Source organism: Saccostrea cucullata, unplaced genomic scaffold, assembly GCF_032062105.1.
Source record: "Saccostrea cucullata isolate Sc308-1 unplaced genomic scaffold, CSIRO_AGI_Scuc_v1 ctg7999, whole genome shotgun sequence".
NCBI lineage: Eukaryota > Metazoa > Mollusca > Bivalvia > Ostreida > Ostreidae > Saccostrea > Saccostrea cuccullata.
Window position 1 is genome coordinate 819 of NW_026935450.1, and position 14,914 is coordinate 15,732.

General features: G+C 34.1%; 1 long non-coding RNA gene across 1 annotated transcript; it reads right to left on the reverse strand.

The window, feature by feature from the left end:
* Positions 1 to 1,834: 1,834 nt before the first annotated feature.
* LOC134242908 (uncharacterized) lies at positions 1,835 to 4,142 on the reverse strand. Its single transcript, XR_009986942.1, has 3 exons — positions 3,865 to 4,142; positions 2,450 to 2,627; positions 1,835 to 2,344 (listed from the first exon to the last, which is right to left on the reverse strand). It is a non-coding gene; the product is annotated as an uncharacterized LOC134242908 (long non-coding RNA).
* Positions 4,143 to 14,914: the final 10,772 nt, after the last annotated feature.

Sequence of the window (14,914 nt, forward strand, 5' to 3'; positions counted from 1 at the left end):
ACAGTGTATCATGGTACAACAGTATCTGAATGTCCTTAATGTGGATACAGCAAAAGTAATATCTCGTTAAAACAAGAGGCCCATAGGCCACATCGCTCACCAGAGTAACTTCGGTGATGCAGTTCTTTACCAGATTCCCTCTCTTTCTTTACCTATGATGCCTACTACCCCCTTCCCTTTTATGATTTTTAAAATTTTTAAAATTTAGAATCTACACAACCCAAGGATGCTTCCACATAAGTTTCAGCTTTCCAGACTCAGTGGTTCTTGAGAAGAAGATTTTTAATTTTGTTCTATATATTTCTATGTAAAACTTGGATTCCCTATTGTGGCCCCGCCCTACCCCCGGGGGTCATGATTTTAAACAATTTAATATCTACACTACCCAAGGATGCTTCCACATAAGTTTCAGCTTTCCTGGCCCAGTGGTTCTTGAGAAGAAGATATTTAAAGCTTTGTTCTATATATTTTTATGTAAAATTTGGATTCCCTATTGAGGCCCCGCCCTACCCCCGGGGGTCATGATTTCAACAATTTAATATCTACACTACCCAAGTCCCAAGGATGCTTCCACATAAGTTTCAGCTTTCCTGGCCCAGTGATTCTTGAGAAGAAGATTTTTAAAGCTTTGTTCTATATATTTCTATGTAAAACTTGGATTCCCTATTGTGGCCCCGCCCTACCCCCGGGGGTCATGATTTTAAACAATTTAATATCTACATTACCCAAGGATGCTTCCACATAAGTTTCAGCTTTCCTGGCCCAGTGGTTCTTGAGAAGAAGATATTTAAAGCTTTGTTCTATATATTTCTATGTAAAACTTGGATTCTCTATTGTGGCCCCGCCCTACCCATGGGGGTCATGATTTTAACAATTAAATATCTTAACTACCCAAAGATGCTTCCACATAAGTTTCAGCTTTCCTTGCCCAGTGGTTCTTGATAAGAAGATTTTTAGTTACCCCACCCTATTTTTGTCTTTTCTTGATTATCTCCCCTTGTAAGGGGACTTGGCCCTTCATGTCAACAATTTAAAACTTCCTATCACCCAAGGATGCTTTGTGCCAAGTTTGGTGAAAATTGGCCCATTGGTTCTTGAGAAGAAGTCGAAAATGTGAAAAGTTTACAGACGGACGGACGACGGACAAAATGTGATCAGAAAAGCTCACTTGAGCCTTCGGCTCAGGTGAGCTAAAATACTTTTCATTATCAATTTGACAATTACTATTGTTATACTTATCATATTAGATTTTTTTAACATTGCAGTCTTCCAGTTTGAATGTGTAAAAGCACAATATACAGGAAAATACAAGAAAATGATTTTTTTTTTAGAAAGAGAAAGTCGCCGTCACAATTGTGTTCATAATTTTCTCACAAGTGTAACAAGCATTAAGAATGCAAAATGTGTGTAATCTTAATATCAGAAGTTTTACACAGGACCCTGATTTACAAATAAATGCTACATAAATCAAAGTACTAACACAGTTATATTTGGGACACAGGAGAAAACTAATAATTATATTCTTGAGCATATACACTTTACAACTGTTGCAAAAACACATGGTCACGGTAAAATATTTGTTGCATATCACAATAAGCTGTAAGATTTTTCTTTCATGACACACAATAGACACAAGTTGGACAACTGCATTTTTTTCCAATGTAAATTGTAGCTGAAATCGGTTTTGAAATTCACAAACATGAAATTAATATGATATAAATAAACATATGCCTCCAACATTTTCTTGAAAATAAAATTTCTGCTATCAAACTGCGGTTTAAAAATGATATTGCTTCTAATTGATGTCACTTCAAAGTACATACTTTGTACATCACCTGAGTGTCTTGGCTTGAAAAAAAGAAGATATCAGTTCCATTTTGAGAAGTTTAACTTTATAAATGGTCTCAAGCTCCCAGGGGGGAAGGGGCATCATTTGAACAAAAATTAAGTTGTAACAAGTTTACAACACAACAGACAACAAAGAAATCGGATCAAAAAACTCATTTAAGCTTTTGACTCAGGTGAGCAAAAATGTGTTTCGCCATGCAATTTTAAAACAATTACAAATATAAAATTAGACCAGATAATGAACACAATAAATTGATATGAAATAAACTTTTTCCCAGAGGTGATTTTACAAGGAAAAGTTCTCAATATGAAGATACACATTCTTCATTTCACATTTGTTCCAGTTTTCAAGGGGAAGCTTGTCCTCCAAGTCATACAAAAGACTGACAGCACAATTTTCTAATATATATCAATGCTTGAAATTGTTCTCCTACAACAGTAAGTTTATCAAATCTCCCAGCCATCCTTTATGCTCTGCCATTTGTGGTGTATACCTCTAGAAAAATAAAATATTTTACATTATCATTAAAACGACATATAAATAACAAGTACAATTGAAGATCTGAAGGGCATTTTATTTATTATGACATTTTAAAAGTACCTCTTTGCTTTCCTGGAGATGTTATCTGGCATTAGGGAACCCCCAACATGGTAGTGATGGAGTTAAATTTCTCCGGAATGAGAAATTAACCAACAAACCTCCAGAAGCAGTGAAAAAGGTTTTGTAAACAAATCCTTCCAGGAACCATTATGCTCTCTGGCCCTTATGGTTAATACTTCTAGAAAAATAACAAATTTTAAATTCTAAATTAAAACAACATATAAAATAGCAAGTAAAATGTAAGATTTGAAGAGTATTTTATTTATTATGACATCTTAAATGTAAATCATCATCTTATCCAGAGCAATAAATTTAGATCACTTGAATTCAATCGTCTGTAGGAATTCAAACCACTTCTTTATACAAAATGCTTACAAGTGCATTAGCAACACGTACACTGTCTACCTCTACTATCTTCTGAGAAATTGTTTCATGCTTGATGCATATCTGCTGCAATGCAAGTAATAGCTGAGACTTGCTTTGACAATTTTTCTTTGAACCTGATATTTTCCAGAAAATTTTGTCTTTTTCTTTTTTGAGCCCTTGACATCATCAACATAATCATCTTTAAGATCATCAAAATCTCGATCTGATCTTTATTTTTTCTTACATCTTAAATTGTTAATTCCACAGTTTTATGACACAGGATGCCTTTGTACTCGCATGTCATCCAGAACATGTGTTTTTTTTTCACATATTCCCATTTACGATTTTTTTTTTAATTTTATAATGAAAATTAATAAATTAGACACTTTCACCCTGTTATGTTACATTAAAAAAGTGGTCTATATTTTTCTGAAGCGATATGAGTAAACATAAATCAATTAAAAAAAACTTATTCCAGATTTATTATGAACAGGTGCGTGTGGTGGATTTTGATCCGCTCCTGGCTAAAATAAAAATGGTGTCGTTCCAACAGATGCTTCGTTGGAATCGTATTTTTCGTATGATACAACAAGTAGAAATATTATCTTGGATAATTTCGTTTCGTATCATTGCATTCAGAAAAATATTCATTCGATTTTCACTAAAACATGACCGATTCTCTCAAGAAAGTGGAAATCTAGACGAAATTTCAATGGCATGTCTTGTCGCACGACTGCTGTTTTGAAATTTCAATGGCATGTCCTGTCGCACGACTGCTGTTTTGTGTGTTTTCAAAGACTTGAAATAATATTTCTAGTGAGGCAGTTGCCTCATTACCACAATGGAAGCTACTTTTGCGGACAAAACACAAAGAAAAATTTATATAGAATCAGGCCCCTAAAGCCGCAAAAACAAGGTGGCGCTAATGTTTACTCGGTCGGTACCATACGAAGTCCTATCGATAAACTACTGGCTAAGTTTATATTTCAGGGCAACACGTCCAACTATACTTAAATTTACATGTATTTACATTTACCATGTTTACGTACCTTCTAAAAATTTCCACTATATAGTAAGCCTCCACAGTCCCGTCAATTTCTTTTGAAGTCACTGTTGTGCTGCCGATTTTGCGTGTTTTTGTTTACAAAGCAAAGTAGCATGGTGCGTATGAATATGAAAAAGTAGTTCGATCTCTATGTTAGGCCTAATGTGCCATTTGTATAAATCCCAACGAACTTGGCACAGAAAAATTAACCAATGTCTTATGCAATTAGTTTGAAAATTTTAAAAATCGACAAGGCATATATGCACATATAGGAATATGAGAAGTGACGAAATACACTTTCATTCTTCGGGGGTTTAAAATGCACTATTTTTTTGTCGGACCGACACAATAAGGCATGTCAATGAAAATGTTATTGTGTATACTTAAAATAAATTTCCTTTCAAAAAAGAAACATTGACAATATATATGTCTTCAATATATATGTTCGAGGTGTGCTTTTATTTATGTGGAGTTTCTAAAAACGCCTGTAAAAAGATGTGATACAATTTTTCATCAGTAGAAGGAACTGAATAAACGAGGTGTGTTCTTTGGTCGGGGGTATAAAAATTAGGTCAACATTTGATATCACAAATTTGAATTTCTGATATTAACTTTTCTATCGTCAACTTGCCTTACATAACTGAGTTGACCTGAAGGTGAAAATGTCCATCAACTCGTAAATAACAGAAGAGTGACGTTGCGGTCTAACAATTCTTATGTAAGACCGGTCAATAGTGAAATTGTTAGACCGTTGTAATAAACAGTTCTTTTGTTGGACTTTTTATTAGTAATAACTATATAGAATGATACTTATAAGGGTATAACAATATACCTTCATCAACTGCAAACGGAGTATATCTATCTCAGTTGATTCGATACGCAAGAGCATGCTCTACGTATGAACAATTTCTTAAACGAGGTAAATTATTGACAAGCAAGTTGATGAAACAAGAATATCAACAGTCTCGTTTAAAGTCATCATTTTGTAAGTTCTATGGTCGATACAATGACCTTGTCAGCAAATACAATTTATCATTGAGTCAAATGCTGACTGATGTTTTTCATACAGATTGTTAGTCCATTATTTATACACTGAATAGACGACAGATCTTTTTACGTTATTTCCTGATCATGACAACGAGCACACGGCGGGTGTGACCGATCAGCAGAGGATGCTTACTCCTCCATGGCACCTGATCCCACCTCTGATGTTTCGGAGGTCCGTGTTTGCTCTGCACTTATTTTGTATATTGTTTAAGATTGAGATTGAATACTGTTCGTTATCTTCACGTCCTTCATTAAGAAATTTTTTTTGTTATCAAGAATTCGAATTTTTTAATATCAGAAATTGATTTATTGATATCAAAAAATATTTTTTATATCAAGAATTCAAATTAATTGATATGAAGATTTTTTTTTTTGGATATCAGAAAAAAACCTCAAAAATATAAAAACGGCGCATCATAGAAATCAATTCTTTGATATCAGGAATTCGAATTTTTTATTCAAAAATTACGTTTTTTGAGATCATAAATCCCGAGGATTTTTTATATCAGAAAATGAATTTTTTGATATAAAAAAAAATCACTCAAATTTCTCATATCACAAAATGGTTTTTTGATATAAAAAAAAATACCTCAAAAATTAAAAAACGGTGCCCCATACTTCCCTGCTTTGATAAAGGTCATTTAATTATTTGCCTGTACTTCATGTGCATGCAATACGCTCGGTTTAACTGATTTTAGGTTCACGCTTTAAAAGCTTCTGTAAGAAGCTGTCTGATTTATTTACATGATCAGACCCTGTCGGTTTGGTGGTTTTTCGTAATTTCCTTGAAATGATGTCTGATAGGATTAATTTTAACTCTTTACAATATTGGTGATGGTAAAAATTTCGGACTACCGCACCATCGGACTATCGGACCGTCCAACTACTTGGCTGTCGGACTATCGGACCGTCGGACTACTGGGTTGTCGGACTATCGGACCGTCGGACTACTGGGATGTCGGACTATCGGACCGTCGGACTACTGGGTTGTCGGACTATCGGACCGTCGGAATACTAGGCTTGTCCATCGCATCTCCGTAATGGTGCAAAAATATTTTTTAAATACGGGCGATTGAAGGCAAAATTAATTATTTTTACATTTAACTTACTTCTTAGAAGACGGAATTTTTATTTAATGTTAACAACATAGCCCGCTAAATTCGTAAACCATGTAAAATATATCTGCGTGTTTACCAGAAGCAGCCATGACAGTTCACGCGTGACGTACTGAGACTTTCACTTGAAAATTAGAACAACTTAATAAAGCAAATGTCGATGGTTATTAGTCAGCCCCCGGGCTGACTAGTTACGTTAGGATGAAACTGCAAGTGCGCTTGCGTTAATCGGATATCTGGGAAAAAAGATTTGCACAAATTCTCCAACCAGAGGGCGTGCTTCTTCACGCACACTCACGATCTCGATCTATTTATAGACTGCATTGTTCTTCGTCGTTCTCGAAGAAAATTTATGACGACTGTACAGCTTCTAGATGGGATATTTGTCAGTTTTTAAATCATACTATGAAAATATTTCATTGCTTCTAACAGAAAAATAAGTATATTCATTCCCTCAATCGCCATTGCAAGCCGAAGATTTAAATTGTGTATTCCTCTCGATGCCTGATGCAAGACTCTCTCGATCAATATTCAATACCTTGCATAAGACATGTACGGGTCGGAATTCACACAACAATCCACTTGCCACAAAGGTCCCAAAATAGTGAAAAAATGAACGATCAATTTTTTCACTCTAATGATAGGCCTAGAAGTTATGAAAACATCAGAAGATCAGCGTAAGACAGTATGGTGATGGACGTGCAAGTCCGCTTGTGCACGTGAACCGCGCCCACATTTAAGAAATTGACCGCAGTGGAAATGCGATAGCTGAGAGAACTGTGCTGATTTATAGACAGGGTCAACACACACACACACCCCAATGAAAGGAGAGGGGGAGGATGGATTCCAGTATTTTAATCTATAGTTTTGCTATGATGGTAGACGTACATCATCAAAGACATTTTATGTATACGTACTGCATGTATAAACATATTTTGAATTGTTTTCTGTGGCGTTCATTACTGTTTGGGAAGCAATTCTTTTCTTTCCTAATAACACTAAAATGGATGCTCAAACTTCGAAATTGAGTTAAATATATATGCAGTATGCTCCCCCCTCTTCCACATCATGCATTGCCTCGAAATGCACAACTGAAAACTGTTATTTGATAATATTTAAAAACAATCTAACACAAAGTCTACCTTCCCTTTATTCATCGTAATCTATATCATTTTTATAGAATTTAACGTGATCTTATATGCCATGGTGGCTTTTAATTGTTCATTTACCGGTATGAGATGAACTTTCTCTGATGTCTGAGCCGAAGAGAATTTATATAATTATTGTAGATCATTGTAATGATCACGATGCAGACTAAAATTTATTCTATGCTTTATTATTTATAATGTGCAGCATTAAAAAAATAATTAACTTTCTTACAATGGCATTTATTACATTTAAGGAACACAACATGATATATAGATCAAATCATAAACCATTACAAAACAAGAGAGAAACTTTCTGTATTCCAGTGGCTGACCCTCAGCTTTTTTTTAAAAAGCTAACCTTGTAGACGACTGTGCTTAAATGTATCACAAAAATATCTATAAATTAAACCATTTCAAGTGTCAATTTTACGAAAACAGCGATATGTATGCTTAAAATAAGGGATTCCTAAAAGATCCGCTCTTGTAGAAACTAAATTTTCATTGGCTGTCTCAAAATAAAATCTATCAAGGTCAGTAAACATGGAGGATAAATTCAAGTTGTGATGTTAAAATACACGAAAAATAACCGATATATGGGTCGTTGTGATTTTTTGGGGGGGGATCGATTTATCTTATGTCTTGCATAATTGCTTTTTTGGAGTTCAGGTAAAAGATGTTAATAAAATAGCCGTTTACTGATGATTTGAGACGAAATCCGTGCGGGAGTGATTCACTGCCGCATTGCAGCATGACGGAGATCCTAAGGAGTTGTAGCCCCCCCCCCCCCCCCCCCAAAAATCGGAGAAGGCTACATTTTTGCAGCTTAAAGTAAGGCGTGAATCAGGTGCCTGACAGGTATAAGCATATGGTTTGTGTCACTACCCTTTCATATAAAGCGGAACAATCTGTATTGTTGTAAACAGAGTTTGTTTAGAAAGATTACCATAAGATTTTCTTTGATTAAACACACTGAAGATGGCTGACATTGAGAAACGAAGCCAATTGGAAGTATCCACACAAGAACAAATTCTCATCTTTAGAAGCTACTCTAAAAGTTGTAGTTAATGGCCTCAAATAAATAAGTAAAAGTTGCTGTACAGGAAAACGTACCAACCAAGGTTCAGGTTTTGTATAAAGAGAAAACTTACGAGAAAATTAAAAGGACGAATATTTTGATAAACAACATTGAACAAAAGATGGTCAGAAAAATGTTTTAAACAATATGTATACTTCAAATTTTTGTAAAACGGCCCCATTAAGGACTTGGAGGGGTAGCCCCTAAATATTTCCATTCAGCATATCTCCACAATGAAAAGGAATCTGTAAATAAGTGTTGAACAACAAGTCTTTGAAGTCACAAGATCTTTCATTTGAAATCAGGACAAGAGGCCCACGGGCCTTATAGGTCACCTGAGTATCGTGCAACTACTTTCAAACAATTAAAATTTGTTCGTGTTTTAAACCAGAGGCCATATAATTCACAATTCACAATTTTGAAAGAGGCACCATTGCTCATCATAATTATGAACTTAGCATGCTTACTCTATTTACCTAATACCCAGATGTAGATCAAAGTAACAAAGATAAAATGCACTTCCACTTTATAACCAGTTGTGCACCTCATCCCAAAGGAACCACTGAACCTGGGGCAACATATTTCAAAATTTCGCAAATTTTATAATAAAATGGTTGATTAATACTAAAAGAGCAGATTTCAAAGCATTAATTTATTTTCAGACTATGACCCCCCCCCCCCCCCCCCCCCGACCAGGGGGCATAAAAAAATAATCATTTTGCTAGATGCAGCTTTCTTCATCATAAATATATATACTTGGATCATTGGCATAAAAGCCAGGAGCAAAGAAAAGATTTTCAAAGATTTAATGTATTTTCACTATGTAATCAATATCGATAGAGCCCCGCCCTAACACCAGAACCCCTGACCCTGGGGCCATAAAATTCACAATTTTGGAAGAAGCACTCTTGCTCAACATAACTATGTGTTTAGTTAGTTCAATTATTACCAGGGGGCAGAGAAGAAGATTTTCAAAGAATAAATGCATTTTCACTAAATGATCAATAGAGCCCCGCCCTAACACCAGAACCCCTGACCCTGGGGCCATAAAATTCACAATTTTGGTAGAGGCACTCTTGCTCAACATTACTATGTACTTAGTTTACTTAATACCCAAGAGCAGAAAAGAAGATTTTCAAAGAAATAATGCATTTTCACTATATATTCTATATAGCTCCGCCCTAGCACAAAAACCCCTGACCCTGGGGCTATGAATTTCACAATTTTGGTAGAAGACTCAATGCTCATTACATTCATGCCAACAGTTTGCCTGCTCGATGTCCAGGAGTAAAGAAGAAGATTTTTAAAGATTGCAAAAATTTTTTCACCCCTCAGGCCCCAGGGGGGCGGGGACCATGAAATTCACAATTTCTGTTCCCCTTCACCCATAGATGCTGTATACAAAATTTGGTTGAAATTGGTTGAGCAGTTTCAGAGAAGAAGCTGAAAATGTTAAAATGTTAACACACGACGGACGACGAACGACGGACGCCGACAGACAAACACGGATGGAATGTAGCCATGTACATGCACGTGCGTGCACTTACAATGCGTTAAATGAAATACAGTTGATTTTATTGTAGCTTTTATTATACGTTGATGGAATCCTTCTATACTGATCATATTTTATAAAATGTCTTACAGGAATGAAGTACAAAAAGGGATTAGGGAAACGTTTGGGGAACATATGTAACGGTCTCCGTTACAATAAGCACTAGTTAAGGTCTTCCGTTTCCAACGGAAAATCTTCTACTGATTCTGATGGTAAAGATTATTAAGGTCTTTCGTCTTCAGCGGAAGACCTTCTTGTTTTTCTTAGGTTTCTTTTCCACTATTTTTATTAGGGTCTTCCGTTTCAACGGAAGACCCTTCTTTTATTCTATTTTGCTTCTTTTTCACTTTTCTGACTATTTTTTTCCTTACCGATTTTGTGCAGAGGATTTCTCAGAGATGACTGGATCGATTCAGCTCAAATTTTCAGACTTTATGTGTTTCTATCTGAAGTTTGTACTGGCAATTCCATTTTGAAAAATTCACTTCCGGTCGCAAGTTATCGCCCTTTGATCGAAATTTAGAGGACCTCCTTGTCTGCGATGGAACTCAAAAACAGCTTAAGCTAGAATACTGAAATTTTCAGAGATTATAGAGGACATGTTCCCATGATGCACCTGCGTTTTCAAATTTTCCAGAAATGTGTAGTATGGAAACGGCCTAGGGGTAGAAATTTAGAAAACGAATCAGGAGTGAATTTTCGAGACATTTTGTATCATATCTTAAAAAGTATAGTCATTTTGTCATAACATACTGAACAATATTTGTGCAAAATGACAAGATCTTTCAAATGATATCAATTAAAAAGAGCTGACTCATCAAATTAGGGTTAAAAAGGGTCCAAAACAATTTGCATTATAAATCTTAAACGATCAATATGTTGTGATACATTATTGAAACAAAAATGTTCTTCTTAACGACCTTCAATTATATATCATACTGTTGACGTCATATATTACGCATTTAGGGGCAACAAGGGGCTAGTATTTTTTTTCCTACACCTGTATCTCAGTAACAATTCGGGGGATTTTTATAAAACTTTCAGAGATGATAGGAAACAATATCTTGCGAGATGATTTTTAAAAATTTTTATGAATTCATTTCCGTTCGGTAAATATGACGTATTTTCGACATTTTGCTGCAATACTGATATGTCCTATTCTGAGAAAACGACGCAAAATAGAGATTTGAAATTTTCAGGAATGATTGAATGTAATCCTGACATTGTGAACCTGACTTTTTAAATTTTAAGAAGATGTTTTAAAGTTTTAAATTCTAAAGTTAAATATTTTCAAAAATTTTTTTTTTATACAATTTAAATTTTTTTATACCATCAGATAGATCTTGGCAAGAGCTTTCCAAATATGTATTTGTTTTGTGTTTGAGTAAAAAAATAAACAAAATAGTCTCTCAGGTGTGTTTAGGACACTTGAGTGCAAGTGTACTCTTAGAAGTTTTCTTTTAACAAAATCATAACTCTTTTATTTATTGACCGATTTCAAATTTTTTTGCACCATCAAATAGATCTTTTCAAGACCTTTCCAACGATATATTTCTTTTTATTGTACGTACACAAACAAAGAAAATATAGGCTCAGGTGAGTTAGACTTCCATTTTGACAGGACATGTCATTATCAAGGACACGTGCAAGTGACCATGCTCTTCGGTGCTCCTCTTTGATCTTGGTTGGATATCTTTTGATTTTTGTAAAAAGTAATTTCTCTTTCATTTCTTGACCGATTTTAAAAATTTTAAACCATTGAAAAGATATTTTTGAGAGCTTTCCAGCGATATCTTTTTTGGATTGTAAATGCTATAATAAAGAAACTGTGGCCTCAGGTGTTTTAACAGGAATGTCAAAGTCAATATCAAGAACGTTTGCGGTCAGTGCGGCTGACTGCACTCTTCGATCTTTGGCCTATTTCTTTAATTAAAAAAAAAATATTACACACTGTAACTGGAAATTCTTTAAGGGCAAAAGAGTGACATTTTATCGATTTAAATTTTTCAAAATATTTCAATTGCATCTAAATGTTAAAAGAGGACTATGTCTGTAACTATGGAAGGTAGAGAACATCATACTACGTATTATGAAATCTCTCAAAGGTCAAGTAGATTGAGATTTAAACGATTTAGTTTGTTTAAAAATAAAATTTAAATTGCTTCTATATGTTAAATCAAAGACTGTCTCTTTACATTGGAATATGAGGAACATCATACAGTGTGTTTTGAATTCTTTCAAAGGTCAAATAGAATGCGACTTGAATTTTATCGTCGTTTTTATTACCTTGACCTTTGACCTTGATAAATGACCTTGACTTTTGACCCCATTGACGCAAGGTCACAAACAAGTTTAAGGTCGTGGAGGTATTTACAACTCTCACTTTAACAAATTCTTATATACCCCCCCCCCCCGCCTTGTCTCAAAAAATCAATAACGACGTAGAATTTTTTTGTACAAGTAAAACAACACCAGAGATAGACATGAAATTCAGATTAACATGTAGAAGACACCTCAAAGAGAGTGTCCTGAGAGTTTTACGGCGAGTCTCTTAAGAATTACGAAACTCTAGTATATATCGGCAAAATCTGCATTTTTTTCTGTCTGAAATTTAGTCATTGCTGAGCATAAAAATTAAGTAAAGCTTGTATAAGCTATTTCTTTTATTCTTATTAATATCATTCGATTCTCTTGCTCTATTACGACATTTTAATACCAAGTATTCTTGCTTACTTTAATATATGGAATTTATTTCAATTTTATCTAGATTTAAATATTAATCGACTGAGTCTAAAAAATAGCGATTTTTCATATCTAATAAATTTCCATGCAATTTGGATAGGTTAGATCAACTGCAGTTACCTGTCTTTGAACGATATGGTGTTGAACAAATGCCCATGACTCACAAATTATGTCAACAAATTACATTTGCCTATTAGAGTGCACATGAACCAAAAAAATGTATCATAAGCTCTGTATGATTAACTCAATCTGTTCAAACTACAAACAAACTCAAATGATTTTTTTTTAATAGGAAATCTCCATTTTCATTATCCACCAATCGTTTTTCTCAGAACTATTCATTATTCCTCTCTATGTTCATCACAAACAAATAAATACACGTGTTTCTGTACTATTTAAAACTATCCACGTGCTTTCATTTTTTCCTTTTTCTACACTATTAGTTTACGTAAAACAATTTCATCGGAGCGCCCGTGGCGTAGTGTATAGAGCGCTCGCCTGGCAATCTCAGGGTCCACAGTTCGAATCCTGCTGGCAGCACTTTTTATTTTATTTTATTTTATTTTTTATTATTTTTTTTTTTTTGGTTTTTGTTTTTAAATCTAATGACATGAAAACTTAAATGAAAGGTGGAAAGACCATTAATTGTTCAGTGAACAATAAGTCTACTAGTTTTTTTGTTTTTTTGTTTTTTGTTTTTGTTTTATTTATCGAAAAGATTCATATTCCATAAGAATTAAGAATGTACTCGGTAAAAGATTATTGCAGTTTACCCTGCTTAAATGAATCTTGACCCCTGTCGAAGTTATTGCCCCTTTCACAAGAAATGCTTGTTATCGCTACTCCTCTGAAACCGTAAACTGTAGAGGTATGAAAACTTCACCAATGTTTTCGACTAATGAAGGGGACTTTTCAATCTAGTCATTGCGGAAGCATTCGGTGATCCCTTCAATGAGTTATTGCCCCTGAAACTTTTTGAATTTAACAAATAATTAAAAATTCTCCAAACGGAAAGTCGTAGAGACATTGGACCAACTGCATAAGATTCATTGACCTTTGACCTGAAAATTCATCTAAAGGTTAAACGTCAAGGTCATTCGAAAAATGAGAAATTTAGTTCTGTTTATATCTCTTTTGTATTTTAACATATAATTAATGTCTATGCATCATTAATATGTATTCTTAAAACTATTTCATTCTTGTCCCCTAAAATTAAACCTTTAAAAAGTTATTGCCCCTTGTGCGAAAAACCTCGTTATTGATACTCCTCCGAAACCATAGACCGTAGAGACACCAAACCTTCAGTAATGTCTTAAGGATCTTAAGTCCTAACTTTACTGTTTAAGGGTACTTACCACAAACAAAAAATGGATGCGCGGGTTGATATATATTTTTAGACTGATTTTGATTTGAAATGACATAAATAATAAATCCCTTAAATATTAAGAAATCGTAGGTTTTCCTTGTTGCTTAGATATAAGATTTTGTTTTGCTTTCTATATAATTCCATACAAAATTTTGCACAATTTTTTAACCTTATGACAAAATCTTATATAATCCTCTCACTCTACTTGGTAATCATTATTCAGGATGTCAATTTAATTGTAAATCTGTGAAAAATAATGCTGATTTCTGAAAAAAAGTTTGTGTTATTTATCCTTAAGTGCAAAAGGATCTGATGACCCCTTATATGAGTTATTGTCCTTTAACTTCTTTGTACTTACCATTAAACCTTATAACTTGAAAACTCTAAGTTGTAGAGGCATGGGGTCAATTGAATTATAACACATGACCTTTGACCTTGAATATACTTTCAAGGTCAAAGTCATTCCGATTTTTTTAAATTTTTCTTTTTTTTCTATGCTTAAGACAATTTTGATTTCTTTTTCATGGAATTTAATTTCAAGGAGTCAGATATATATTTTTTCTTTGCAATGAAGAAGGTACAGTTTGAGCTTTAATGTGCCCTAAAAATTGAATGTTATTAAAAAGTTATGATATCGGCTTAAACAATAGTTGAGTAAATGACTATGATAAATCATGAATGAATATGGCATGAATGAGGACAATTCTGGTAAATGACGTCATTAATTTGGTGGATTTCTAAGTTCAATGCAGAAAACCCTCAAAATGACTCATTTCTGTGCTTATATTCCTTTAGAAAATAGTGTTTGCCATCGTCGCCCACTTTAATTTTTGGATCTATTATGTAAACTGTTATCTCAAAATCTTTCCGGGCGACGGTGGCAGAGTATGTTTTCTTGAAGAAAATTCCACTAAAAATTGATGTCTTCTGCAACTTTTTAAGAAAATACGTGCAAAAGGCACAAGTTAATGACGCCACAATTAGCATTAAGGAGGTCATATGAGAAAAA